Raw genomic sequence first — 27,723 nt, forward strand, 5'->3', positions numbered from 1 at the left:
TGGAGAAGGGATGAGAGGAAGGCCTCTGGCTCTCCTGGGCCTCCTAGTCCACTTTCCTTTCCTTCAAGACGTTGGTTGAATGTCCCCAGTCTCCGTGGGGCTCTCAGAGGCCAGAGGGGCTGAGCAAGGTCTCTAGAGTGCAGCCCCCCCCAGCATGCGTGTGCGCACGCGCACACACACACATATACACGTAAGCACCCCGGCATGCCTTTGCCAACCAGCCAGCAAGAGGGGAGCCAGGCCATCCAGAGACAGTGCAGGGGCTGGCAGGGCTGGCAAGGCCACTCCCTCTGCTGTCGATACCTCCCTATTAATTCTCTACTCCTCCCACCCCACCTGCCTCTGCAAGCCGCTGTACCAGTACCCAGGCCTCCTTCCAGCCCCTCCCCAATAACCTTTCACTTGGCCCTCTCTGCCCTTCCTTCCTTACCCAACCCACCCCTCCACAGACTGGCAGGAACCAAAGCCTCACAGGGATGAAGGAAGGACTTCAGCTCTTCCAACAGGGCTGGAGGTGGTTTCAAGAGCTTCACACCCCACAGGCAGAGACCTCTGCTCCCTCCACACCGAGGAGTGTACAGGGCCTGCCCTGCTTAGCCTGTGCAGCCAGGCAAGAATTAACTCTTTGGAGTCGGGCGAGGGCACCTTAAGGCAGGATTTACTCCCTTAGCTGCCTCCTGCCAGGTCCCAGGGCCACCAGGAGGGTGTGAGCCAGGGGGCATGGGCCCAATCAACTGTCCTGCTGAAAGGGTTATAGGATTCTTCTCTTATTCCCCTCTTTCTGGAGAATACTCGAGTGTGGGTCCCAACTTCCTGTCTTCCAAAGAAGAAACACCACTTTTCTGCATCTCTGTGTGTCGGTTCTAGATAATATTTTAAACCCTTCCCATTCTGATTACAAGAGTAATGCGAATCATTGTACTACCTTTGGGAACTAGGGAAACACAGAAATAACAGAAATACGAGCCATAATTTTTAAAAAAAGAAGTCACCAAAGGGTGGTCTAGGGTGGCTCCCCAACCCCGCCAGCTACTAGAGCTGGGGATGGGTCTGTCTGGCCTGCTACCCGGCTGGCCTCCAAGCGGCCACCTGCCCTCATCTTGGACTTACGATGGCTAATGGGGGGACACAGACCCCCAGGAATTGGCAGCGGGGTGTGTCCAGAGTGCCAAGGAGCAGCACCCAGCCCCAAGGTGCCCCACTCCCTTTGTGGGGGTAAGGGACAAGGCCTGGACCAGGCCCTCTGGGAACTAGTTCTCACCCTATCCAGTTCCACAGGCTGCACATTCCATTCTGAGTCAAGCAGGGGGCGGGGACTGGGGGAGGTAACAGTCTGGTCTCCTGGGGGCGGATCCCCCAGAGAGCTCAAGGCCCTGAAGGGATCAGGCCTAAACCACCAGGCCGGGAGGGAGCCCCAGGAGTCCGGCCCAGTCTGTGGCCCCTTCCCTTTCTCCTCTCCACAGACCAAAACACCAAAACCCTATCTTGGACATGTCCCTGGAAGACAGGGGACAATGTGGGGGTAACGCTAAACCTCCCCCCACTTCCAACCTGGCCACAATCCCCAGGGATGCTTTATGGGGCTTTGGGTCAAGGCCACTTAAATGCTAAGGTTCTGGGCAGCCCGGGTGGCTCAGCAGTTTAGCGCTGCCTTCAGCCCAGGGCCTGATCTTGGAGGCCCCAGATCGAGTCCCTGCATGGAGCCTGCTTCTCCCTCTGCCTGTGTGTGTGTGTGTGTGTGTGTGTGTGTGTGTGTGTCTTTCATGAATGGATGAATAAAATCTTAAAAAAAAAATAAATATTTAAAATAAATGCTAAGGTTCTGCAGTGGGCGGGGGGTGGGGGTGGGGTGGGCAGGGAAGTCTGAATACAGAATGTGTTGGAACTGAGTTCAGGTTTGAAGGCCTGTGTCAGGCTTCCCAGAGTGACAGAAAGGGCAGGGCAAAGGGTCTATTTAGGAGAAAAGGTGGAAGCTGGAGCTACTGTTCCCACTTCTTCCTCTATCACCCCATACACACCTCTACCCTCAAAACACACTCCCGGGCACCTCAACCTTTGAGTACACATCTCAGCAGCTGCTGGCTCCCCCAGCCCGTCCCCATGTGCTCTTGGTGCTGACATGCCAGGCCACACACAGACACAGAGCATCCTAGGCCAGGCCCAGGCCTTGGACTCGCCTGCAGATGACCTTGGGAGGAAGTGGGGAAACCCCAGCCACTTCCTCCTCACCTCACAGCCTCTTGGAGATCTGACCACTGTCCTGTCTGGGTCTGGGTCTGGGTCTGGGTCCATCCAGATCCTTCAAGACAGCACCTAGTGGGGGGTAGGGGGGGAAGACTGGGCAAGGCCAGGGCCACAGGGCCCCTTGGCCGCTCCCAGATGAGGCAGGCCACAGAAGCAGGGCGGAAGAGCCAAGAACATGCCCGGAGCAGCAGGTGGCAACTGCCAGGTTCTATGCTGCGGGCCGGGCCAGAGTCCTGGGGGGCCTTCACCTTGAGGCCTGAGCAGGAATGGCCTCAGGGGTCTCTGGCTAGGTCCATGGGATAGAACAAGCAGTCAGGCCCAACTAGACCCCCTCTCCCACTCCACCCACTCTTAGGAGGAGACCACCATGTTACTGCTGTTCAGAGAGTATTTGAATTTTGTAAAGGAACAGAGTCACGCCTGACCTGAGAAGCAAGCAGAGGTCGAAGATGGTCCTGCTGAGCTGGCCTGCAACAGATTTCCTAATCAAGGCTTCCCAAGGAGCTGGAAGGAGGACTCCAAGGAAGAGGCAGCCAAAATGAAGGTGACCCAAGCAAAGACCCCATCTAGGTCATGCCCTCCTGCTTGGGAGCAGGGAGACAGAGAGAGGACAGGAGAGGTAAAAGCGATCTCCCATGGGTCCTGGTCCCTTGCCTGGTGAAGGGCACTGTGACAGCCTTCCTGGCTAACATATCCAGGTTCAAGAAAGGAGACTAGCAAAGGGTGAGGACTGCAGCGCGTTTGGACAGGAGCGAACCCTCTTAAGCAAACACTGAGCACAAAAATAATTCCCATTCAAAGCACGATTTACTGTGGGCCTGGCTGGGCCTTCTCAGCACAGAGTCTTATTCAAAGGCTCCCCCTTCACCTCTGAATGTGGCTGGGGGAGGGGTAGGCAGGCCCAGTGATTTGAATTCCACTTTTTCCAGAGGCTTCCTGGCAACCTATTGGGAACTACCCAATAAAGTACAATCTCAAAGCACCCCTGAGGGAGGAGTAAACTAGTGTAGAGTGTCAGCTCCTCAAGGGCAGGAACATTATTTTTTTTTTTTTAAGATTTTATTTATTTATTCATGAGAGAGAGAGAGGGGCAGAGACACAAGCAGAGGGAGAAGCAGGCTCCATGCAGGGAGCCCGACGTGGGACTCCAGGATCAGGTCCTGCCCCGAAGGCAGGCGCTAAACCGCTGAGCCACCCAGGAATCATCCCCAAGGGAGGAACATTAGATGCTCTACAGGAGCAGGCCTCTCAAGCCAACACTTGTCCGACATGGGGCACCACTGCAGCCTTAATGGATATGAGCCTCCAGAGCTGTAAGAGTTTAAGTACTGTTGCTGTTACTGTCCCATTTCACGGGACATGACAGGAAAACAGAGTCTCAGAGCTGTTAAGTGATGGACATCTCTCCCAGCTCTAAATTCTTACTGGATACATCCTGTTGTCCTGAATCTGCTACTTATCAGAGCAGCAAAATGTTCAGGGTGGGGATCTCCCCCACTAAGGAAAGAGGGGCTAAGGGGGAAGCTGGCCAGTGAGATGCTTTCAGAGTCCAGGCAGTATTGGAAATCGCCTTCACCGGTACTGACCCCAACACTCCTGGATCACAAAATCTGAGTTGGGGATAAAATGCCTTCTCTAGGGCAGCCCAGGTGGCTCAGCGGTTTAGCGCCGCCTTCAGCCCAGGGCATGATCCTGGGGATCCAGGATGGAGTCCCAAGTCAGGCCTGTGTCTCTAACTTTCTCTCTGCCTGGGTCTCTCATGAATGAATAAATAAAATCTTTAAAAAAAAAAAAAAAAAAAAAGAATGCCTTCTCTAGGCAAGAGCAAAGAGTGGCTAATGAAACCCACTGGCTCCATCTCCCAGAACAATTTGCCCTCCATTCCGAATCGAATCGGCCTCCTAGCTAGACTCTTCTGTTGCGCTCTCCTTCAAACTCCACTCTATTAGCAGCCAAAGTGACCTCTCTTTTTCACATTTTCCCCACTTACTAAAGTAATTCATGACCATTGTCAAAGACTGGAAGAACCAACAGAAGAAGGAAATAAAAATCACCCATTGTCCAGCACCTGGAATTAGCTCTATAAGCATTTCGACGCAGCCTTAGTCTTCTTTCCTTGTATTCATGCAGGATGGGTGTGTGCATAGATACAATTATCTGTACAAAATTAGTACTATACCAGATAGTTTTATATAGGGCTTTTTTTTAAACCCATTTTATTATATACATTTTCCAAATTATAAGCTATTCTTTCTTTACCTACGCTTTTTGGGGTTTGAATTTTTTGGCATAGTTGATCTAGGTACATGGCACTACATTCAGGCAGGACAAAAGGGTCCCAGAGTAAAAATACCATCTTTCCTCCATCCCATCCTATCCCTCACCCGCGGTTTCCCTCCCCGGGGGGCAACTCTGATTACCTGTTTCTTATATACTACATAATCTTTTAAAATCATCTATCAGATCATGTCATTCCCCTCCTTAAAACTCTCCCACGGCTTCCCATCACAATGGCCATAAAATCCAAGCTCCTAACCCGTCCTACCAGGTCCCCTGGGACCAGGCTCTCGCCCTCCCCCGATTTCCTCCAGCCACACTGCTGTTTGCAAACCCTGATCTGGCCTCAGGGATTTTTCATTCCCTCGGCCTGGAATCCTTTCTTCAGTCTTTGTGCAGCTGGCTCCTTCTCATCCTTCAGGCCTCAGCTCAGCCATCCTCCCCCGACAGCAGCTTTCACTGGCCTCCATGTATGGCCACCCCTGCCGGCCTGCATGCACGCAATCTGTACCACATCACCATGCCTGCCGTAGCTCTTCCCCATCACGTAGGGTCTCATGTTGCCTCGGTTACTTATTTCAAGTTATTTAGTCCACTAGAAAGGATGCTCTATGAGGGCGGGCACGCTACCTGTCCAGTTCACCCCTGAAGCCGCACTGCCTGCACATAAGCATGATACATTTCTGTTCAAGGCATGAATGGGAGGAGCGTGATGTTGGTTCTCATCACTGAAAACAACCCACAGCCCACCAACAGGATCTCTGAGCACCAAGCACCAATCTCCTGGCTGCCCTCCCCCATGCCCCGGGCTGGGGCCTAGAGAATCAGGGAGAGGAAAGAGCAGCCCATTGTCCAGGCAGCATCCACCTGCTCCTCCCTCCTTATCATCCAGCTCATCCCTTACTGGTGCTGTGCATGTGCAGAGTCCAGAATCAGACAAGGAGCTTGTGAAAAACCTGATTTCCTATAAAATACTCTAAGTGTATGTGGAAAGTTGAAGGTCTACCCAGGCATCCAGTCTACCCAGGCAGCTGGGATATTCCAGGCTCCCAAGTGAGCCCCAACAGCAAGTGACACAGATGCTACATAGGGAGCAGAGCTTGCCCTGGGGAGCAGCCTCAGCTCATCCCATCAGACACCCCTCCCCACCCCCCCACCCCCCAGACACCTGGGCTCCTCTCTCTGGAAATTCACCCAGCCCCAGAGACACAAACGCACATCCAATCCTGAGCCAGCAGCCCAAGCCAGGATACTCAGGGGACACCCTCGTGGAGACACTTCCTTCCTGGGGCCTGATTTCCACTGAGAAAAGACTGCAGGTGGGCCAAGATTGATTTTTAAGAATGAGGGAAAGGAAGGAATGAAGTGCCTTTCACAAAAACTGTGAAATAAAGGGGGGGGGGGCAAAAAGGGGGGATGATGAAAGACTTCACAAGGTGGACCTAGACAAGGAGTAGCGAGAATCTGAGGAGCCCAAATCAGGAAAGGGTAGGAAGTGTGAGGTTTCTTTCCTTCCCAGAAGTGGACAATTGTTATAACTGATTAAAGGAGCACAATCCCGAAGCGCCCTTCTCGGTTCTGTTCAAGGTCAGCCAAGTACTAAGGGCAGAAACAGCGAGCATTTCTCCAGCACTTACTATGTGCCAGGCACTGTTCTGTGAACGCCAGATGAGCAACCCGTGGCACAGAGCAAGGAGGTTAACTTGCTCAAGACCATGTCGCCAGGGGCAAGATCTAGGACCTACTTCCGTTGCCCTGAGTCTTCACCACTAGAGGCTTTCCGTGGTCGCACTAGGGGGGCCCTTCCCTTCTGGAGTTCATGCCTTCCAAGCCATTATCCCTCAGCTGATCTTTCCATTCCAGTCTCAAAGATGTGTGTGCGTGATTCTTCTCTGCCCCTTGTGCATCTGGAAAAGTTAAGGGACCCGCCCGAGCTCACGCTGCCCACTGGAGGGGAATCAGAACCAAAGTGAGGGGGATCCCTGGGGGCCGCAGCGGTTGGGCGCCTGCCTCTGGCCCAGGGCGCGATCCTGGAGGCCCGGGATCCCACGTCGGGCTCCCAGCTTGGAGCCTGCTTCTCCCTCTGCCTGTGTCTCTGCCTCTCTCTCTCTGTGACTATCATAAATAAATAAATAAAAATAAAGTATAAAAAAAAAAAAAAAGCAGCAAAGTGTGTTGAACCCCGGAATGCGGGGCGCTACTTCCTACGCGCTGAGGGCGCACGCTCGAGACCCGGGCCCGAGCTCCGCCCGGAGCAGCAGCATCTCCCCAGGCTTCGGCCGGACCCCCCCGCGCCAGCGCCCCGGCGCCCCGCCCCGCCCCGCCCCGGGTTCCCACAGTCCCGGCGAACTTCCCAGGAAGGCTCCTCGGCTTCCTCCCAGCCCCGGGCGCGGGGGCCGCTGCCAAGTCGCCGCGGAGTCCTCGCAGCTGCCGTCGGCCCTCGGGGCCCTCCCGGAAAGGTCCGGGGCTGCAGCTCCACGAGCTCTTCCCGCCCGGGCCCGGCTCGCGGCCCCCAAGGCGCCCAACGCCCCGCCCAGAGGCCGCGGAGCCCCGTCCCGCGGGCGATCCCTGCGCGTCCGGGGCCCCGCAGCGGCCGGCGTGTGTGCGCGCGCGTGTGTCCAGCAGCCGACGCGCACACGCGTGTGTCTGTGTCTGTGTCTGCGTGTGCGTGTGCGTGTGTGTGTGTTTACGTGCGGAGCGCGCGGTGGGAAAACAATGGGAGCGGCCGGGAGCACAGCGACGGGCCCCCCGCCCCCGCCCCCGCCCCCGCCCCCGGGCAGGACCAGCTTCGCGGCGAATGCGAGAGGCCGAGATTCACCTCGGACTGCAGAGGCGGGAGGCGGGGGGCGCAGGGAGCAGGGGGCAGGGGGCAGGGGGGCGGGGGGCGGGACGCGGGGGGGAAGCCGGAGCGGCGGGAGCAGAAAACAAACAGGATGCGGAGCCGGCGGTGCGCGGCGCGGCGAGCCCGGGGGGCGGGGGGGATGCGCGGCGGGACCCGGGGCCGCTCCGCTCCTGGCGCCGCGCCCCGCGCCCCGCGCCCCGCGCCCCGCGCACAGGTCGCTCCAGCTTCCCGCTGGGACAGCCCCGGGCCGGGCGCCCGGACGGCGGGGAGAGCCAGCCCCGGGCCCGGCCGCCCGGCGAGGGGGAGGGGCGGGGAGCTCCCGGGGCCGGCGGCGCGGCGCACGCGGACCTCGAGCCCCCGCAGCCCGCCACGCGCGCCGGGGCCACCGCTCGGCACAGGGGCCCGGGTCGGCCCGCGGGGAGCGGCCGCGGGCCGGCGGCGGGGGCCCTGGGGGTCCGCTCCGCCCCGCAAAACTTTGCAAAGGGAGAAAACTCGCGGAGCCGGACCGCGGGGCGCGAGTGTCAGACTTGGCAGGGCCGGGGGGGGCGGGTGGGGGGGCAGGGGCGGGGGCGGGGCGCGCACTTACTACTCGGGCTCGGGGCTCCGCGCTCCTGCGCTCCGCACGGTCCTCGCGCCGCAGCTTCCCGCTCACATGCCCCGGCGGCGGCTCGGCCCGGCCGGGAGCGGCAGCGGCAGCGGCAGCGGGAGCGGGAGCGGGAGGCGCTCGGGGCCGGGCCGCCCTGGGCCCCCGGCGAGCTGGTCCGGCCGCGCGGGCCTCCGCCGAGCCAGGCCGCTCCCGCGCTCTGCCCGGTGCCCTGCGCTCGCCGCCGCCGCCTCCTCCCGCGGCCCCGCGCCCCGCCGCGCCCGCCCGGCTCCCGGCGCCTCGGCTCGCCCCGCACCCCGCCCGCCCGGCTCAGACCTGGGCTCGCCGCAGCCGGGAGGGGCCCCAGGAGCCGCCGCTCGCACGGCCGGTCGGAGCCGGGACCCGGAGCAGGGCGCCCGCAGCCCGCAGCCCGCCGCCCGCCGCCGCGAGGCGACTCCACGGCCTCAGCGCAGAAAGAGGGAGGGAGCGCCGGAGCGGGCAGGGGGAGGAGGAAGGAGGAAGGGTGGGGAGATGCGGGCGGAGGGAGGGACGCCGAGTTCCCTCCGCCTCCCCGCAGCCAGGTCCACCCCGGCTTCCTCCGCCGGGAACCTGCGCCGGGAGGGACGACGTGGATGCCGCGCACTCGCCGTGCTCAGGTGCGAGGGCCGCTCCCGAGACTCCCCCCCCGCCAGGGCGAGACCCCAGAAGTTGTCGGTGCAACTCCCGGCCCCCTGGCCGGCCCCACAGCCGCGGCGGCGCGATGCAGCCCCTGGCCCGAGCCTCCCGGGGCGCCTCCTGCCACCTGCAGCCAGCCCGCCCCGAGGCCGAGATCGAGGCCGAGGCCGGCGACCACTCTCCAGCCCTGGCGGTCGGCGCCCTCCCAAGTGTCTGTTTCTGTCTTCCTGAGCCGCTTCCATTTAAAGGGTAGATTCCTTGAATTCAGGGTATTTATGAAATGCCTATAATATGCCTGGCCCAACAGGGTGCTGAGGGCACCAGGAGGAATGAGAGGGGGTGCCCTGCCCTTTCCAGAGTCCCATTTTGTGAGGGAGACACATGAGTGATCGTGTCCTTACAGGGAAGTGGGGGACTGCCAAGATCACACCCATATAGGGGGCTGGGGTTGCCAAGGGGTCAGTCTTCTATCTGAACTGGGTCTCAGAAAGTAGAGCAGGTTAAAGGAGTGGCAATGGGGAAACTGCAAATAATGTGCCCACAGTGCAGGTGGCCAGTGTCTTCTCCGCAGGTGAGGGTCAGCCAGGCTCCTAAAACCTTCTGAGGGCTCTGGAGTTCCTCATTCCTCATGGCCTTCCTTACCCGACTCCTTTCACTCATCTTTTAGGTCTCAGCCTAGATATCAATTCTTCCAGAAACGTGTTTCAGCAACCCAATCTGGGTCAGGTGCTCCATCTATGTAGGGGCTCCCTACACACACACCCCACCCTGTCCCTGGGTTGTACATATTTGTGTGACTCCCCTCACTGGACTTCAAGGTCCCGGAGAAGAGCAGGGACATCCATCGCTCTGGCTCACTGTTACATCCCTTGTGCCTAGTGACGGCTTGGCAAAGAGCAGGCCCTTAAAAAAAAAAAAGAGCAGGCCCTTAATAAATATTTGTTGATTGAAAGGAATGGGAAGTCACTGAGGGGATTCTAAAGAGGGCTTCTGGTGAGATCAGTCTAACTGAGGCAGGGAGGCCAGTGACCAGACAATAGCAGTCACCAGGTAGAAATGATACGGATAGGAGATCCCTGGGTGGCTCAGCGGTTTAGCACCTGCCTTCGGCTCAGGGCATGATCCTGGAGTCCCGGGATCAAGTCCCACGTCGGGCTCCCTGCATGGAGCCTGCTTCTCCCTCTGCCTGTGTCTCTGCCTCTCTCTCTCTCCATCTCTGTGTGTGTCTTTCATGAATAAAGAAATAAAATCTTAAAAAAAAAAAAAGAAAGAAGAAAGAGAGAAAGAAAGAAAGGAAGGAAGGAAGGAAGGATACAGACCTCAGCTAAGCTAGGGACAGGGTGGATGAAAAGGGAACAGGGGGATTGAAGAGGGACAAGTCAATATTAACTCTTAACCAACTGCCTTTTTTTTTTTTTAAGATTTTATTTATTTATTCATGAGAGACACACAGAGAGAGAGAGGAATCTGTTTGTTGGAAGATTCCTAGGAAGAATCTAGGAAGATTCTTTCTGTACTACCACACCATTTCCTGGGAACACCCAGCAGAATGACACTATTTAACCTAGTGGACCACTCCCTCATCAAAATGCTCACTTCATGGCCCCATATCCCCCCCCCCCCCCCCCCCGCCGGGTTTGTTCTGACTTCAGTGGTCATCCTTTCTTAGCCTCCCTTATTTATATTCCTTCCTCCACCTTGTCTGCAGGTGGGTGTTTCCAGTGGATTCCCTTCTGCATCCCATTTTCCTATCTCTCCCCCTTCTCTCTGTAGATTAAATTTTATGTTTCCATAGCTTTAAATACCAACTATTGGGGCCCCGGGATGACACAGTCGGTTAATTGTCTGACACTTGATTTTGGCTCAGGTCATGATCTCAGAGTTGTGAGATCCAGCCCCCACCCATTAGGCTCCATGGGGAGTCTACTTAAGACTCTCTCCCTCTGCCCCTCCCCAGCCAGCCGGCTATCTCAAATAAATAAATACCAACTATGTGCTAATGATTCTCCCAGTTATTTGTTGTTTTTGTTGTTTTGTTTTTTTTTAAGATTTATTTATTTGACAGAGAGAACCAGAGAGCACTAGTGGAGGTGGGGGCGGCGGCTGGCAGAGGGAGAAGGAGAAGCAAGCTCCCCGCTGAGCAGGGAGCCCTATGCGGGGCTGGATCCCAGGACCCTGAGCTGAGGACAGATACTTAACCAACTGAGCCACCCAGACGCCCTGATTCTCCCAGTTTTTAATGTAAATCTCCCAAACTACTCAGTGCACCTCAGAGTCATGTATCCGATCATATACACAGACATCCTAAATTTAACATGTTCTGAGATGGATCTTTAAACACTCCTGCCCATGCCCATGTACAGCTGTACCATCTTTCCCATCACCGAAAATGGTACTACCTGGAGGCTGGAGCCTAAGACCTAGAAGTCATCCTTGATTCTTCCTATCTTCCTTTCTATCTCCACAAGTATGTCCCAGTCCTCTTCTTCTCTATCCCCACTGTCCCCACCCTGACCCCGGTCATCATCATCCGTCAGCTAGACCACCACAGCCTTACTGCTTCGGAGAACTGAGACCACCTGAATTTCACTAGGGCTGCTTACATCAACGTGACTTTAATATTTGTTCAAGAAATTTATTGCCCAGGAGGATAAGCCCACAAACTAGTAAATAATTTCATTATTTTGCTCCAGGAACTTCCTGAAAATCAATTTATCTGAACAATAGACTACTCAAACAGCCCCCTTCTTGGGACAATAGTTTGCTTAACCTGGCAAACCCCTAGACTATCAAACAATTGTTCCTTTTTCAAGACCCTTCCTTTGCTATATTCTCCAATCCTGAACTGTTATCTTACAAACTGCCCAATCCCAACTATCTCCATATTGAAAGATCTGCCTTTAACCAGACTTCAAAGCCTATAAATACCTCTTTACCTGGAAAGCACTTCCCCAAACTCTGCTCTTCCCTGGGGCAGGCTCCCTTTCATCCTCTGGTCTCAACATAAATGTTCCTTTCTTTATCTTCTCCTCCCTGAGATCATCCTCCACACCTTACTCTCTTGCTTCATAGCACTCACCACCATTGGTACTTACTTTATCTGTTTTCTGTTCTCTTGTTTTTTTCCTGCTTCCCCTTTAGACTATGAGCTCTGTGAGGAAAGAACCTTGTCTGCTCTGTTTGCCATTTAATTTCCAGAGCCCCTTGTAGATGCTCAAAAAATATTTGCTGAAAGAGTGACTTTGGCTCTGGTGAGTGTGATCTCCAACACACCCGAGCTGGCTGCCTGTTTCTGAGACCCCGGTGGGGACTGCGGAGCCCAGGGCTGCTGGAGTTCCCCACTCTCCCTTTAACCTCCAAGGTTAGAGGCAAAGGGGCAAGTGGGAGAAGTAGCACAAGGATTAAATTCACAGAACGGTGTGAATTGCTTTCCTCAGTGGTATAGGAGCAGGTGAGAGGAAGAAATCTCCAGAAAGTGAGCCGAGGAACTGGGAGAAGGAAAGAGCAGTGAAATCCCTGCTGTGCTTTGCCTTTCCTGCTTTTCCCCGAGGGACCTAACAAAGGACCATTTTCCCTATGAGACCAAGAGAAGGGTACTTGGTTGGGTCAGGTCCGGGTAGGCCTAACCTAGTGGAGCTTCTCTGGGTACTCACTCTTCATCCTCAGGACTGAGCAAGTGCTTTTCTACATATCTACAGCCAGACTCTCCAGTTAGAACTGCTGAGCTCAGATGGCCCTACACCGTGTGGATGCCGCAGGATCCACCTTTCAGAGTCGGACATTCCCTTTGGGCTGAGCTGGTGGGCCTCTACTCAGTTCTATTTGAATTTCTCCAGAGAGAGTCCCACTTGGGTGTGGAAGCAAATCAAGAAAATAACAGGTTAATTCACAGAATGTTTCATTTGCATATCAGAATCTGAAAATATGGGATGCCTGGGTGGCTCAGCAGTTGAGCAACTGCCTTTGACTCAGGGCACGATCCCAGAGTTCCAGAATCGAGTCCCACATCAAGCTCCTTGCATGGAGCCTGCTTCTCCCTCTGCCTGTGTCTCTCATGAATAAATAAAATATTAAAAGAAAAAAAAAAAAAGAATCTGAAAATATAAAATCTGGAAGGAATCAGCCTTCCAGAACCATCTCCTCCATCTCCTCTCTTTGTGCACAGAAAGGAGAGGGATCTTGCCCAAGGCTGACTCTTAACACACATGATCTCTTTTTATCTATCAACAGTTCTGTGAGGATGAGGACTGTTCCATTTTACAGTGGAGGATAACCACACTCCAAGGTGGGAAGAAAAGTTTCCAAGACCAAGACCACATGGTGAAGGGGTAAAGGCTGGCATTTGAACCAGGTTTTCTGGCCTTCAAATCCATACTTTTTCTGCTATGCCATGTTGTCTTGTTTCTTAGGGGGTTTTATGGTCCTTAGACTCGGAACCATATAAATTAGCACTGGAATATTATTCAACAGCCTCAATTCTAGCCTAGGCCCTAGAACTTGAATCAGCTCAGGGGCGCCTTGGTGGCTCAGTTGGTTGGGCGTCTGACTCTTGGTCTCCACTTGGGTCTTGATCTCAGGGTCATACATCACGCCCAGCATGGAGCCCACTTTAAAAAAAGAAAGAAAGAAAGAACCAGTTCTCTGCTTTTTTTTTTTTTTTTTAAGATTTTATTTATTTATTCATGAGAGACACAGAGACAGAGGAGAGGGAGAAGCAGGCTTCCCTCAGGGACCCAGATGTGGGACTCAATCCCTGAACTCCAGGATCACACCCTGAGCCAAAGACAGAGCTTAACTGCTGAGCCATCCAGGGGTCCCCAGTTCTCTGCTTCTTATGTGACAATTGGCCACCTGTCCCCCAACTTCTTCAGGACTGTCTCCCAAGGAGACATTCACTCAACCCATATCCCACCCCCAACACACTTGCATGCACACACAGGGGCCTCACTCAGTGTGCATAGTCCCCTAATGCCAGTGACATGAGTCCTTTCTACACAGACACATGTACCATCTTCCAAGACTTCTTCTCCATTCTTCCCAAGTGGGGAAGCGGGCTCCAGTATCACTTCTCACCTCCAGAGCTAGCAAACATTCTCTCCCTACAAATTTAACTATTCCTAGTCCGAAGCCCTGGGGACAAAAATCAGGCTCCATGTCTTACTGATCAATTTGGAATGGGTGCAAAGGCAGTGTTACCTTTCTCTGAGGGCGCCCACACACAGTACTGGCCTTGCACAATAGGTGTTTTCTTCTCTTCTCCTTCCTTCTCTCCAGTCCTTCCCACAGAGGGGGGGCCTTGGGCCCCACCTGAATTGGCAGCTGATGATGGGAGGGAGAGAAAGAAGTGAAGGGGGTTGTTCCCTTCCCAGCAGCCCCAGGAATTTAGGAGATCCTGAGGTGGCCTCCTCATTCCCCTCCACCACCCCCCACCTGATTTATACTGCCCCACCCCCACCACCTAACTTTTTTTAACCCTCTTTCCTGTCTTGAGGAGACCTAGATCCTCATCCTGGGAGGGACTGGCAACAATTAACAAAGACACCATGGAGTAAAGACAATTAACAATCCAGAAAAGAGGGGAAAGAGAGGCTTTGTTCTGGTCTCCATGGCAACAGGGGGGAGGAAGGAGGAGGAGGAGGAGGAGGAGGAGGAGGAGGAGGAGGAGGAGGAGAGGCCATCCAGAGAGGCCCATACTTTCACTTTCCTTTCATCCCTCCCCTGTACCGCCCCCTTGGGTTTCTGCCAGGGAGACAGGGGATCTTGAAGAACACAGGACTGGGACAGGCCCAGTCTGCAGGCTGGAGATTCAAGGTGGGTGACTGTAAGGTTCACGCCCTAGCCGAGAACTCACTGGGGAATTAAGGCTAGAGAGAGTGCCTCAGGGCCTGAAGCGAAGACATCTTCCCCTTCCTTCTTCTTTTCTGAAGGGCTTATCTTGTGCCAAGAACTGTAAGCAAGCCTCTGCTCTGGACAGCTTGTGGTCAAAAAGAGCTTGAGTGCCTGGTGTTTCCTTCCTGATCAGAGTTAGGGGGTAGGATGGCCTCCACAACTTGCAGGGCCCACTGCAAAATGGTACGCAGCACCCCTTGTTGCAATGTTATTAAGAATTCAAGATGGTGGTAGCAGAGCATTAAATCAAGCACAGGGCCCTTCTGAGCACAGTGGCCTATGCCACTGCACAGGCTGAGAGCCCGTGAAGCCAGCACAGACAGAAGGCAGCTGGGAGCCTGGGCTCTGTTTGCCTGGTCAGCGTGCAGGCCAACAGGCATGCCTGTGCATGTGTATGAGAGAGAGGGAGAGAGAGAGAGAGAACACTTCTGGGCAAATCTTTACTTGGATTTCTATTTCCTCAACTATTACCAAGGATATTGAACTAGATGACCGTTGTCTCTTCTATGGGTTTGTGTTTCCTCTTCTTCAGGAGAAGAGGAGAAGGATTTTCAAGGCTTCTCTCTACTGCTCACAGTTCTTGACTTCTACCTCTGAGCAAAGGAGAAACCAAGTACAGAAAACCTGTTCCCAAGTGCTCTGGTCCAGCTCTCCCAGGCTTCCATGTTGGGAAAAGGCAGAAGGCAAAGAAATACAAGCTCTCAAACCCTGCTTGAGACCGTGCTGTTGGTTTGAGGGAAATTGGAGGGTACCTGCCATCTCACGAGTGCTTTTAGCCAGAGCAGAAGTTTCTTGGCATGAGAGGCCAGGAACCCCGGCCCCACCTCACTGGTGGGCCTCTCCGTTAGCCATAGGAGACTGTCTGCCAGGGCATTTCTTGCTCCCAGTGACCCTAACATCCTGAGAGAATCTGGGCTAGGGACTCCAGAACTTTATCTTTCTAGGACTCAGCCTTATCGCCCTGGGGGTCCCAGTGAAAGGAAGACTATTACTCAGAAACTGAAATCAGGGGAGGCCTAGGTGGTTCAGTGGTTGAGCACCTCCCTTAGGCCCAGGAAGTGATCCTGGAGTCCTGGGATGGAGTCCCACATTGGGCTCCCTGCAGGGAGCCTGCTTCTCCCTCTGCCTGTGTCTCTGCCTCTCTCTGTGTTTCTCATGAATAAATAAAATCTTTAAAAAAGAAGAGAAAGAAAGAAAGAAAGAAAGAAAGAAAGAAAGAAAGAAAGAAAGAAAGAAAGAAAGGAAGGAAACTGAAATCAAGGAGGAAAAAAATAATTTCTGTCAGAGGCCCTAAACCAGGCAAGAGGTCAAAAATCCTGCTCTCTGCCTGGAGGGTATCCTGCTAGGGACTCCTTGCTGGGATGCTGTTATGGGCTGAACTGTGTCTCCAAGTTCATATGTCCTAACCCCCAGTAATTCAGAAGTTGACTGTACATGGAGACAAGGTCTTTACAAAGGTAATTTCACTAAAATGAAGTCATCAGGATGGGCCATCATCCACCATGACCGGGGTCCTTATCAGAAAAAGACATTTTTACACAGACACGGAGGAAAGATGATGCAAAGACCCACAGGGGGGAGATGGCCGTCTGCAAGCCAAGGAAAGAGGCCTGGGACAGATCCTGCCCTCAGGGCCCCCGAAAGAAGCCTCCCTTCCTGGGCTTAGAGCCTCCAGACCTGTAAGAAGTTACATTTCTGCTCTAGCAAATGAATAGGGATGCTTAGAGGTTGGGAGGTCTGTACAACCTTGGGGCTGCATAACGGGGTAGGCTTTTGTACTAGTGGTGCTGTATTATTTTAATTTGAAACAAAATTGATCTATTACTCTCTTCCCCCATTGCTTGGTCTTTTAAATTTTTTATTTCTTCTTGTATTGGTTTAACACATTTTATTGTTTTAATCCCTTTAGTCTTTTATTTTTCTGGTTTTAATGATTTTACTTATCTCTGTCATTTTTAATCTCTGTTTCGTCTTTGTTCCAGCTATTTCGTACGATTTGCTTTTTATCTCATCTTATCTTCTCAATTTATTGTTATTGTATTATCTTTTTATTCTCCATCTTTTATTTCTAACCTTTGCCTTATCGTGTCTTTGTTCTATCTTTTCATTTCTTTTTAGTTTATTTGGTTTATTTTTAGTTCATATTATCACTTTGCCGGCTGCCTTTTTTTTTTTTTTTTTTTTTTACTGTTTTTACCATCTTTTTATTTCTTCTTAGTTTACTTTATCTTTTTATTGACTGGTGTATTATCTTCCATATTTTACTGTTTTCAATTCTCTCAGCTTATTAAATGCGGAGGCTGGAAACACAGCCCTCAGGGGAGAGCTGCAAGGCTAACCCAGGCCCCAAGCTGAGGAGGCTGGATGCTCTGCCTCCTGGATCCGGCCCACCCCGCAACTCCCAACAGATGCCCCATTTGCTCCAAAGTGGGCCCCTCCTATCTGTAATAATTAATCTGTGTAATATAGGAGACCTTGGGATAAAATTCTCTCAGGAAGATACCAGGTTTGCTTATAGTAATAACACATCAGAGCTTGGCAGAGCCCAGCTTTCTCATATTATATGCCACCCCACTGCTCTCGGAGCACCGTATCATTTCAGATTCACCATCGGTAGACATCAGACCAAGGGTAAAGGAAACCACACCACTTGGCAGGGTAGGTATGGTGAGTAGGAAATTTTACTTTGTGGAAGACTTTCAACAGACCTCCTCAGATTTAATTTTAACCAGAAACCAAGTGGTCTTGATCTTTGCCACAGAAGTCCTTGGGAAAAGGCACAGTGAAGGGTCTTCTAGAATTCTTACATCTAGCTGCCTCTTGTTCATTCATTCGACAATTTTTTTAAAGATTTTATTTGTTTATTAATGAGAGACACACAGAGAGAAACAGACACAGGCAGAGGGAGAAGCAGGCTCCCTGCAGGAAGCCCGATGTGGGACTCAATCCCAGGACCCTTGAGATCGCCCGCTGAGCCACCCAGGTGTCCCTCATTTGATAAAGTTGTATTAAGAAGTTACTATGTACCAGGAATTATGCTAGGAAATGAGGATAAAGTGAAGAGCAAAAAGAGCGAGCATCCTTGCTGTTGTACAGTTTATAATCCTGTAAAAAGATATATTACCCGGCAATGACTGATCTGATTTGCCTTCCTTGCAGACAAGACTGTGGGAGGTAACATCTGAGACTGCCCCAGTATGTTTCTCCCTTCTAGAGTAATACACATATACACATTTTTATTTTTACATTTTTTTTAAGGATTTTTATTTATTCATGAGAGACACAGAGAGAGAGAGAGGCAGAGACACAGGCAGAAGGAGAAGCAGGTTCCCCACAGGGAGTCCAATATGGTATTTGATCCTGAGACCCTGGGATCATACCCTGAGCCAAAGGCAGACCCTCAACTGCTGAGCCACCCAGGTGTCCCCCTAATCCACATCTGAGCTGAGAAAATGACTGCCACTCCAAAGACTGCATTTCCCAGGCTCCCTTGCCGTGAAATATAGCCATGCGCCTAGGTTCTGCCGGAGACAATCTAAGCAAAAGTGAAACGTACAACTTCCTGGTTCTGCCCCCACAGGACCTTCCTGGGTATACGCCACTTCCTGGTCATATCCTTAACAATGAAGAGTGCATATTCTTTCTATTCTCCCTTTCTCCCTTCTGCTGGCTAGAATGTGGGTATGGTGGCAGGAGTTCTTATAGTTATGGGGTAGCCTGGAAGGCCATGAGATGAATGAAGGGCATTGAAAAAGGATTATGGGTCTCTGATACCATGGAGCCCCCATAAAGTTCTGTACTGCCTATTCTTTTTTTTTTTTTTAATTTTAAAATAATTTTGTTATTTGCTATACAAATATACATTTCAACTTTTACAACATCCACTCCAATCTGAGCCCTTATCTTAGAAGGACAAGAGACCAACATCTCAACAACATTTTATGGACAACATACAACACACAGAGGCCCTTGAAAGCTTTTGCAACTGACAGAAACTATGGAAGATGACCTAGAGACACAGGTGTTAGGATACATTTTCCATTTTTCCAACAGCACATCAACTCCTTTAAGGAAAACAAAATGTACTGCCTATTCTTGGACAATTACAGGAGACACTAATAAACTCTATCTGGGATAAGCCATGGTGACATTGGCCGTTGTTATGGCAGCTGAACCAGTTCTCTTTAGCATGTAGGTCTCTCCCAAACTTTCCCTGATTTTGACTCAAACTAGAATCATCTCTTTCCAAGCACTTTTAAAAAAGAATTAGATATATCCCAGCAGGGTTACTCTTGTACACAAGAAAGAGAAAGCCCTTTCTTGTCACCAGGGTACACGAAGGTGAGCAATCTGTTGTATTTTGTGGCTGGACTCTGATTCTATTCAAGCCTCTATACAAAACTCTCTTGAGTCTCAGAAAAGTAAACTAGGTTTTAGCACTTGTTCCCACTTTATTATTTTTTTTGTTTGTTTCCACTTTAAATATCTTTCATGACAAATTATATGTAAACAGAAGAACATTCTGTTAAAAACAATTATTTCATCAGTGCAATCTATACAATGACCAATGATTCTACCCTCCTTCCAATGGTGTGATTCCTCTCCAGATAGTCTACTATTGGCTTATCTCTCTAAGTCCACCCTCTAAATGTTTGTTTCCATGCTCCCTGGTCACATTTTCAGTAACTTCTTCAGCTATTGGAGTTCCCTTCCATCAGCCCTGCCCCACTGCAGACAGATACTGTGGTGAAACCTCTAGATTCCCCTACCACTGAACACCTGGTAGTAGCCAAACACCGTGAATTTAGTCTTGCTTCTACTCAGTCGAGTCACAGTAGCTCCTTATGTTAGTCTGCTCAAGCTGCTATCACAAATCAGCCACATATTGGGTATCTTACACAACAGGAATTCATTTCCCACGGCTATAGAGGCTGTAAGTCCAAGACCAAAGTGCCAGCCATTTGGGTTCCTGATGACAACTCTTTATAGCTTACCTTATAGCAACTCATAGCATTAGGCCACCTTCTCCCTGTGTCCTCACTTGGTGAAAAAAGAGAGCTCACATCCCTCTTCCTCTTCTTGTAAAAAACTGATCTCAATCATGAGGTCCCCACCCTTATAACTTCATCCAATCAACTACCAATAGCCCCATCTCCAAAAACCATCACATTGGGGATTTAGGCTTAAACATGAATTTTGGAGGTACACAAACATTCAATCTGTAACATCATCCCCACTCCCTTCGGTCTTATTAACTGCTGCATCCTCAGTACCTAGAATAAATAAATTCATAATCTGTGTAATTCTAAACTGCCAAAGGATAATGACTATATCCTAGAAGATTTCTAGAAGTTGCCTCCTGATATCGAAAGTATTTCTCTCAGCATGGGGCTAGATACATTTCTCAGGAAAACTATAACATTTTATTTGGGAATATAATAATATAATATCTATATAAAGAGGACTAGATTCTTTTTTTTATAATTTTTTTAAAATTTTTATTTATTTATGATAGTCACACAGAGAGAGAGAGAGAGAGAGAGAGAGAGAGGCAGAGACACAGGCAGAGGGAGAAGCAGGCTCCATGCAGGGAGCCCGACGTGGGATTCAATCCCGGGTCTCCAGGATCGCGCCCTGGGCCAAAGGCAGGCGCTAAACCGCTGCGCCACCCAGGGATCCCAAGAGGATTAGATTCTACAAAATAATTTCATGTCTAAGAATTAGGACCTTTTCTTTAAAGTTCCATGTGGAGGGCACCTGAGTGGCTCCATCAGTTGAACACTTGACTCCTGGTTTCAGCTCAGGTCATGATTTCAGGTTGTGGGATCAAGCTCCATGATTGAGTCTTCTTGAGATTCTCTCCCTCTGCCCCTCTCTCCGTGAACATGAGCTTTTTCTCTCTCTCAGATAAATAAATAAATCTTTAAAGTTCCACGTGGAAAATGAGACACAGGTAAATTGGCCATCTCAATTTCAGTGCCATTAAGCTTCCAGATTGTTAATATTGTAGTCAGTGTATAAGCATATCTGTAGTAGTAAGTCTCCAAGATGGCCCCAAATGATCCCCACTTTTGTGTGCATGCCCTTGCCTTGATGTAATCTCTTCCCACTGAGTATGGGCAAGATTTAGTGACATTTCTTTTTTTCTAATTATTTTTTAGGGCAGCCTGGGTGGTTCAGCGGTTTGGCGCCGACTTCAGCCCAGGGCCTGATCCTGGAGACCCGGGATCAAGTCCCACGTCGGGCTCCCTGCATGGAGCCTGCTTCTCCCTCTGCCTGTGTCTCTGCCTCTCTCTATCTCTCTCTCTCTGTGTCTCTAATAAATAAATCTTTAAAAAAAATAAAATCCTTAAAAGATAAAAAAATAAAATTATTTTTTAAAGTAATCTCTACACCCAATATGGAGCTTAAACTCATGACCCCAAGATCAAGTGTTGCATGTTCTTCTGGCTGAATGAGCTAGGCACCCCCAGACTTAGTGACACATTTTTTTTAAGATTTTATTTTGGGGCACCTGGATGGTTCAGTTGGTTAAGTGTTTGCCTTCGAGGGAAGCCTCAGTGGCTCAGCAATTAAGCATCTGCCTTTGGCCCAGGGCGTAATCCTGGAGTCCCAGGATCCAGTTCCACATGGTGCTCCCTGCATGGAGCCTGCTTCTCTCTCTGCCTATGTCTCTGCCCCTCTCTCTCTGTGTCTCTCATGAATAAATAAAATATTTTTTTAAAAAATTAAAACAAACAGAAAAAGTGTCTGCCTTCAGCTTAGGCGGTGATCCTAGTGTCCTAGAAACAAGCCCTGCATTGGACTCCCTGCTTAGTGGGGAGTCTGCTTCTCCCTCTCCTTCTGTTCCTCCCCTCACTCATGTTCTCTCTCTCTCTCTCTCAAATAAATAAATAAATAATATTTACCAAAAAAAAAAAAAAAAGGATTTTAAGTAATCTCTACACCCAACATGGGGTCAAACTTATGACCCCAAGATCAACAGTTGCATACTCTACCGACTGAGCCAGCCAGGACCCCAAGTGACACTGTGACAGTGTGTGATTTGGAGACCAGTTCATAAAAGGCAGAGTGGCATTTGGATAATTTGCTCTTGGGGATGACCCTTGCATGTCAGGCAATGTCTGTGGAAGGGCCCACATGGTGAGGCCTCCTGCCCACAGCCTAGTAAGTGAGCTTAGAAGCAGACCCTCCAGCCCTGGTCAAGTCTTCAGTAGCCCAGCCACTAACTTCCTGAGAGACCTAAGAGACCCTAAGCCAGAAACACTCAGCTAAGCTACTCTTGGATCCTCAACCCTCAGAAACTGTGTGAGATGATAATGCTTATTGTTTAAGTTGGCTACATTTGGAGGTAATTTGTTATGCATCAATAGGTAAGCAGATAATAGATTAGGATGTCAATATCAATTAGATAACTCTACAGCTTCTAAATATATTTGCCTTTTATGGATAGGATCAGCCATCTGCAAAAAAGAAAATTAGTAAGTGGGAACCTGAGAGAATGTTTATTCTCTAGAAAGCATGATCGAATCATCTGCATAATCTGTATTCTCCCAAACCTCTTAGCATGATGCTGGACACAAAATTAGCTAATTGATTAATTGATATCTTCTTATTGAAACTTGCATTGCTTTCTATTTGCCTTATTTAAACAAATATTTAGTAGATTCACAAAGCTCTTTCTGGAGTGAAGAGTTTTTTTTGTCTGCTGAATCCATTTTAAAAGTTTTTTTCTGATGTCTTCCATGACCAGCCTCCACTCCCATCCTCATACCAGTGACTAGAGTTTGTCATTCTTTCCTCAGTGCATTCATGGCACCTGGAGGACACCTCTGTCATGACATTTGGCACTGCATTGTAATTATCTGATTACTTGTTATCTCCCTTATTAGGCTGGGAAATTTTTGAAGGCAGAGACTATGACTTGGTTCTTAGAACAGAACACAGTCTCTGGCCCATAATATAAATTCCACAAATATTCATTTACATAAATGAATAAGACTGTATTAATGGAGGAAGGAATAAATAAGTTAATAAATGAGTTGGCTTTAAAAGAAAACTAAGAAAAAGAAGAAAGAAAGAAAGAAAGAAAGAAAGAAAGAAAGAAAGAAAGAAAGAAGAAAGAAAGAAGAAAAAGAAAGAAAGAAAGAAGAAAGAAAGAAAGAAAGAAAGAAAGAAAGAAAGAAAGAAAGAAAACAAACTAAGCAGCCTGAGGAAAAGATACTCTCCCTTGGATTTCTGTTCACTTATAAAATGAAGGGGTTGGACAAGATTACTTCTAAGACCCCTTTCCATTCAGACCTTCCAAGCTTTATGATTGAAGGTGGGAGTGGGAACCTATGCCTTTCTACAACCTCAAAAAGCAATGTTAGGAAGAAAATAATAAAGAAAAGACTAGAAATCAGTGAAATAGGAAACAGACCAACAATGAAGAAAATCAATGAAAGCAAAGACTGGTTCTTTGTAAAGATCAATAAAATTGATAAACCTCTAGCTAGATTGATCAACAACGAAAGAGAAAAGACACAAATTACCAATATTGAGAATAAAAGGGAGGGAGGATTATTTCAGATCCTACACATTAAAAGGATAAGAAGGGAATATTATTTACAACTTTATAGAATAAATTTGGCAACTTACATGAAATGGACAAATTAATTAAAAAACATATTAGAAAAACTAGCTCAAGAAGAAATAGAAAATCTGAATAGCTCTCTATTAAGACATGAATTCATTTTTTTTTTTTACAAATTGATGAGATTCTATCATTTAAGGATGAAATAATACTAACCATACATTAATTGTTTCAGAACACAGAAGGAATATTTCCCAACTCCTTTTGAGTCCAGCTTTGTCCAGATGCCACAGCCAAAGATGTTATAAGGGAAAAAAAAAAAAAAAACCCTACAGATTAGGGATGTCTGGGTGGCTCAGACGCTCAACGTCTGTCTGTGGCTCAGGGCGTGGTCCCGGGGTTGAGTCCTGCATGAGGTTCCCCGCATGGAGCCTGCTTCCCCCTCTACCTGTGTCTCTGCCTCTCTCTCTGTGTCTCTCATGAATAAATAAATAAAATCTTCAAAAAAAAAAAAAAAAAAACCCTACAGGTTAATATCCCTCCTGAGCAGTAGACACAAAGCCTTAACAAAATCTTTGCTAATAGAACTCAATAATATACAAAGTGGGGTAATTCAGGAATGCAGTGCATACAGATAGTAAAGGAAGAAATTAAATGGTCTTTATTCACAGTTATAATGATATGTATGTAGAAAGCTCTAAGCAATTTACAAAACAAAAACAACAAAATCACCAGTATCTGTATAACCTTGTAACAAACTATTGGAAAATGGAATGAAAAGGTGTCATTTACAGTTGCATCAACAAACATGAAACACTTAGAGATCAATTTAATGAAAGATATGTAAGACATTTACATGGAAAAGTATAAAATACTGCTGAGAGAAATTAAAGACCTAAATGAATGAAGAGATATGCCATGTTCATGGATGAGAATTCTCAATACTGTTAAAATGTTAATTTTCCCCAAATTGATCTACAGATTCAATGTAATCCAAATCATAATCACTACTCTACACTGAATATTTGTGTCCCACCCCCCACCTCCAAATTCATATGCTGAAACCCTAATCCCAGTGTGATTATATTAGGAAATGGGGCCTTTGGGGCACCTGGATGGCTCAGTCAGTTAAGAGCCCAACACTTGATTTCAGCTCAGGTCATGATCTCAGGGTTGCAAGATCAACCCCTGTATAGAACCCCGTATCATGCTCTGTGCTGGGAGCCTGCTTTAAGATTCTTTCTCTCTTCCCCTACCACCAGCCCACTCTACTCCCCACCCTAACCCCACCCCCCATGCCCACTTGCATGCTCTCTCTCCCTAAAAAAAAAAGGAAAGAAAAAGAAAAAGAAAAATGAAATGAGGCTTTTAGAGGGTGTTTAGGTCATGGAGACAGAGCCCTCACTAATGGGATTAGTATCCTTATAAAAAAAAGTCCCCGGAAAGATTCCTTACATCTTCTGCCTTGTGAGGACACAGCAAGAAGACAGCCATCTATGAACCAGGACGTGGGCTCTTACCAGTCTTCAAATTTGCCAGTCCCTTAATCTTGGACTTCCCAGCCTCCAGAACTATGAGAAATAAATTTCTGTTGTTTAAGCCAACAGTAAGTCTATGGAATTCTGTAATAGCAGCCCAAACATATTAAGACAATCATCCAATAGTTTTTGCAAAATTTGACAAAATTGCTCTAAAATGTGGAAATTTAAAGGACCTAGACTATCCAAAGCAATCTTGAAAAAAAAAGCAAGGTAGGATTTATATTATTTGACTTCAAAACCTACTATAAAGCTATAGTAATTGAGTCCGTGTGGCCTTGGTGTTAGGATGAGCATATACATCAGAGAAACAAAATAGGGAGTCCAGAAATAGACCTACAAGTGTTTTTGTCAATTGACTGTTGACAAGGGTGCAACAGTATTTTAAAGAGGAAAGGTATCTTTTTAACAAATGGTGCTAGAACAACTGTACAGTCTTGTAGAAAAAAATATACCTTGACCCCAACCTCATAATACATACAAAAATAAACTGGAAATGGATCATAGACCTAAACATAACAGCTAAATGATAAAATTCTAAAAGAAAACATAGGAGAAAATCCGGGATAAGAAAGATTTCTAAAAACACCAAAAAAGAAACAATACATTTCACTCCACTGTAATTACAACCTTCCCTTCATTTTTTAAATGACTATTTTAAATAGATTTTATTTATTCATGACAGACACACACACAAACACTCAGAGGCAGAGACAAGGCAGAGGGAGAAGCAGGCTCCATGCAGGGACCCTGACGTGGGACTCGATCCCGGGACTCCAGGATCACGCCCTGGGCTGAAGGCAGCGCTAAACCACTGAGCCACCTGGGCTGCCTGCAAACTTTTCTTCAAAGGACACTTTTGGAAAACAAAACAGGAAGTCACAAGTTATGGCCTAAGAGAAGGTATTTACAGACATACACCTGACAAAGGACTTATATTCAGAATATATTAAAATATATTCAGAATATATAATTTTATAAATATTTGATTTCTAAGTAATCTCTATACCCAATGTGGGGCTTGAACCCACAACCTTGAGATCAAAAGTCACATGCTCCACTGACTGAGTCAGCCAGGAATATATAATTAAAATATAATAGATATATTCTTATAATTCAAAAACAAGAATACAAACCAATATATATATTTTTTAATGGACAAAAGATTTGAACAATCACTTCACTAAAAGAACATATAGGGCAGCCCGGGATCAAGTCCCACGTCCGGCTCCCTGCTTGGAGCCTGCTTCTCCCTCTGCCTGTGTCTCTGCTTCTCTCTATGTCTCTCATGAATGAATAAATAAAATCTTAAAAAAAAAGAACATATAAATGGCCAATAGACATGTTTGACTTCATTAGTTATCAAGGAAATGCAAATTAAAACCACAAGGAGATATTACCACGCTCCTTTCAGAATAGCTAAAAGGAACAAAGATGGACAGTACAAGTGTGAACAAGGATGCAAAACAACCAGAATTCTGTATTGCTGGTGGTTGTGTAAAACGTCACAACCACTTTGGGAAATAGTTTGGCAATTTCTTATAAAGTTAACATAGACACCTGTATATAACCCAACAATACCCCTACTAAATAAAATACTCAAGAGAAATGAAAAAATATATCAATAAAGACTTTTGTGTTAACCAAAGTCTTTTTTTTTTTAATTTTTTTTTTATTTTTATTTTTTTGTTAACCAAAGTCTTACTCCTAACAGCCCCCAAATGGAAATAGTCCAAATGTCATTAATAAGTGAATGGATCGGGGCGCCTGGGTGGCTCAGTGGTTGAGCGTCTGCCTTTGGCTCAGGGCGTGATCCCAGGGTCATGGGATCGAGTCCCATATCAGGCTCCCCAGGGGGAGCCTGCTTCTCCCTTTGCCTGTGTCTCTGCCTCTCTCTGTGTCTCTCATGAATAAATAAATAAAATCTTTTTTTTTAATAAATAAAATCTTTAAAAAAAATAAATGAATGGATCAAAAAAGTGTGGTAAAGCTCCCCCAGTGGAATACCATGCAGTGACGACAAGAAGCAAACTACTTATGCAGGGAACAACTGGGTGAAGAATCCATACTCTACAGCTCTGTTTATATGAAAATCTTGAATTTGCAAAGCTATCCTACAGTGACAGAAACCAGGGCAATGGTTGTCGGGAACCAAAGGCTGGCGGGAGACTGGCTATGAAGGGCCACAGGGGAGGTTTTGGGGGTGATGAAAATGTTCTAGATCATGATTGTGGTGGTGGTTACATAGGTTTAAATATTTGTTAAACTTCCATTGAAATCTACCCTTAAAAGTGGTGTATTTTTTTTTTTTAAAGATTTTATTTATTTATGATAGTCACACAGAGAGAGAGAGAGGCAGAGACACAGGCAGAGGGAGAAGCAGGCTCCATGCAGGGAGCCCGATGTGGGATTCGATCCCGGGTCTCCAGGATCGCGCCCTGGGCCAAAGGCAGGCACCAAACCGCTGCGCCACCCAGGGATCCCAAAAAGTGGTGTATTTAAGTAAGTTATATCTCAATAAAGTTAATTTTATTTTTATTTTTATTTTTTTTAAATTTATTTATGATAGTCACAGAGAGAGAGAGAGAGAGGCAGAGACACAGGCAGAGGGAGAAGCAGGCTCCATGCACCGGGAGCCTGACGTGGGATTCGATCCCAGGTCTCCAGGATCGCGCCCTGGGCCAAAGGCAGGCGCCAAACCGCTGCGCCACCCAGGGATCCCTCAATAAAGTTAATTTTAAAAAGAAAACAAAAAGGCTACAATGCTGTGTGCTACAGTGATTGGACACTCAGTCTTCATCTTCCCACCCCTTTAACATATTTCCAACATCTCTACCCCAAAGCCATCCTCCAGCAGGGCCTCCTTTCTCTGTGACCTGTTTCTTTCCCAGCATGTCCTTCCCACCTGCCACCCCCAGCCAAGACCTTTCTTCATCAGCCTTCACCATCCAGAGCCTCCTGGACCAGAGACCAGCTGGGTCTAAGAATGAGCTGTCAGTGCTTCCCCAGGGAGGGGCTTTGGGCCAAAGCCGAGCAGCCTGAGCAGATTGCGTTCAGCTGATGTGGAGCTGGCCCTCAACTCAACACATCAGCCTCACCA

General features: G+C 48.5%; 1 protein-coding gene across 1 annotated transcript in view; it reads right to left on the reverse strand.

The window, feature by feature from the left end:
* SOX13 (SRY-box transcription factor 13) overlaps nucleotides 1-8,404 on the reverse strand; it is a 47,550-nt gene extending 39,146 nt beyond the window's left edge. The window contains 1 exon segment of the mRNA XM_077886623.1: nucleotides 8,283-8,404. The gene's annotated coding sequence lies outside the window, so the exon portion shown is untranslated.
* Nucleotides 8,405-27,723: the final 19,319 nt, after the last annotated feature.

Source organism: Canis aureus, chromosome 38, assembly GCF_053574225.1.
Source record: "Canis aureus isolate CA01 chromosome 38, VMU_Caureus_v.1.0, whole genome shotgun sequence".
In the NCBI taxonomy this organism is placed as follows: Eukaryota; Metazoa; Chordata; class Mammalia; order Carnivora; family Canidae; genus Canis; species Canis aureus.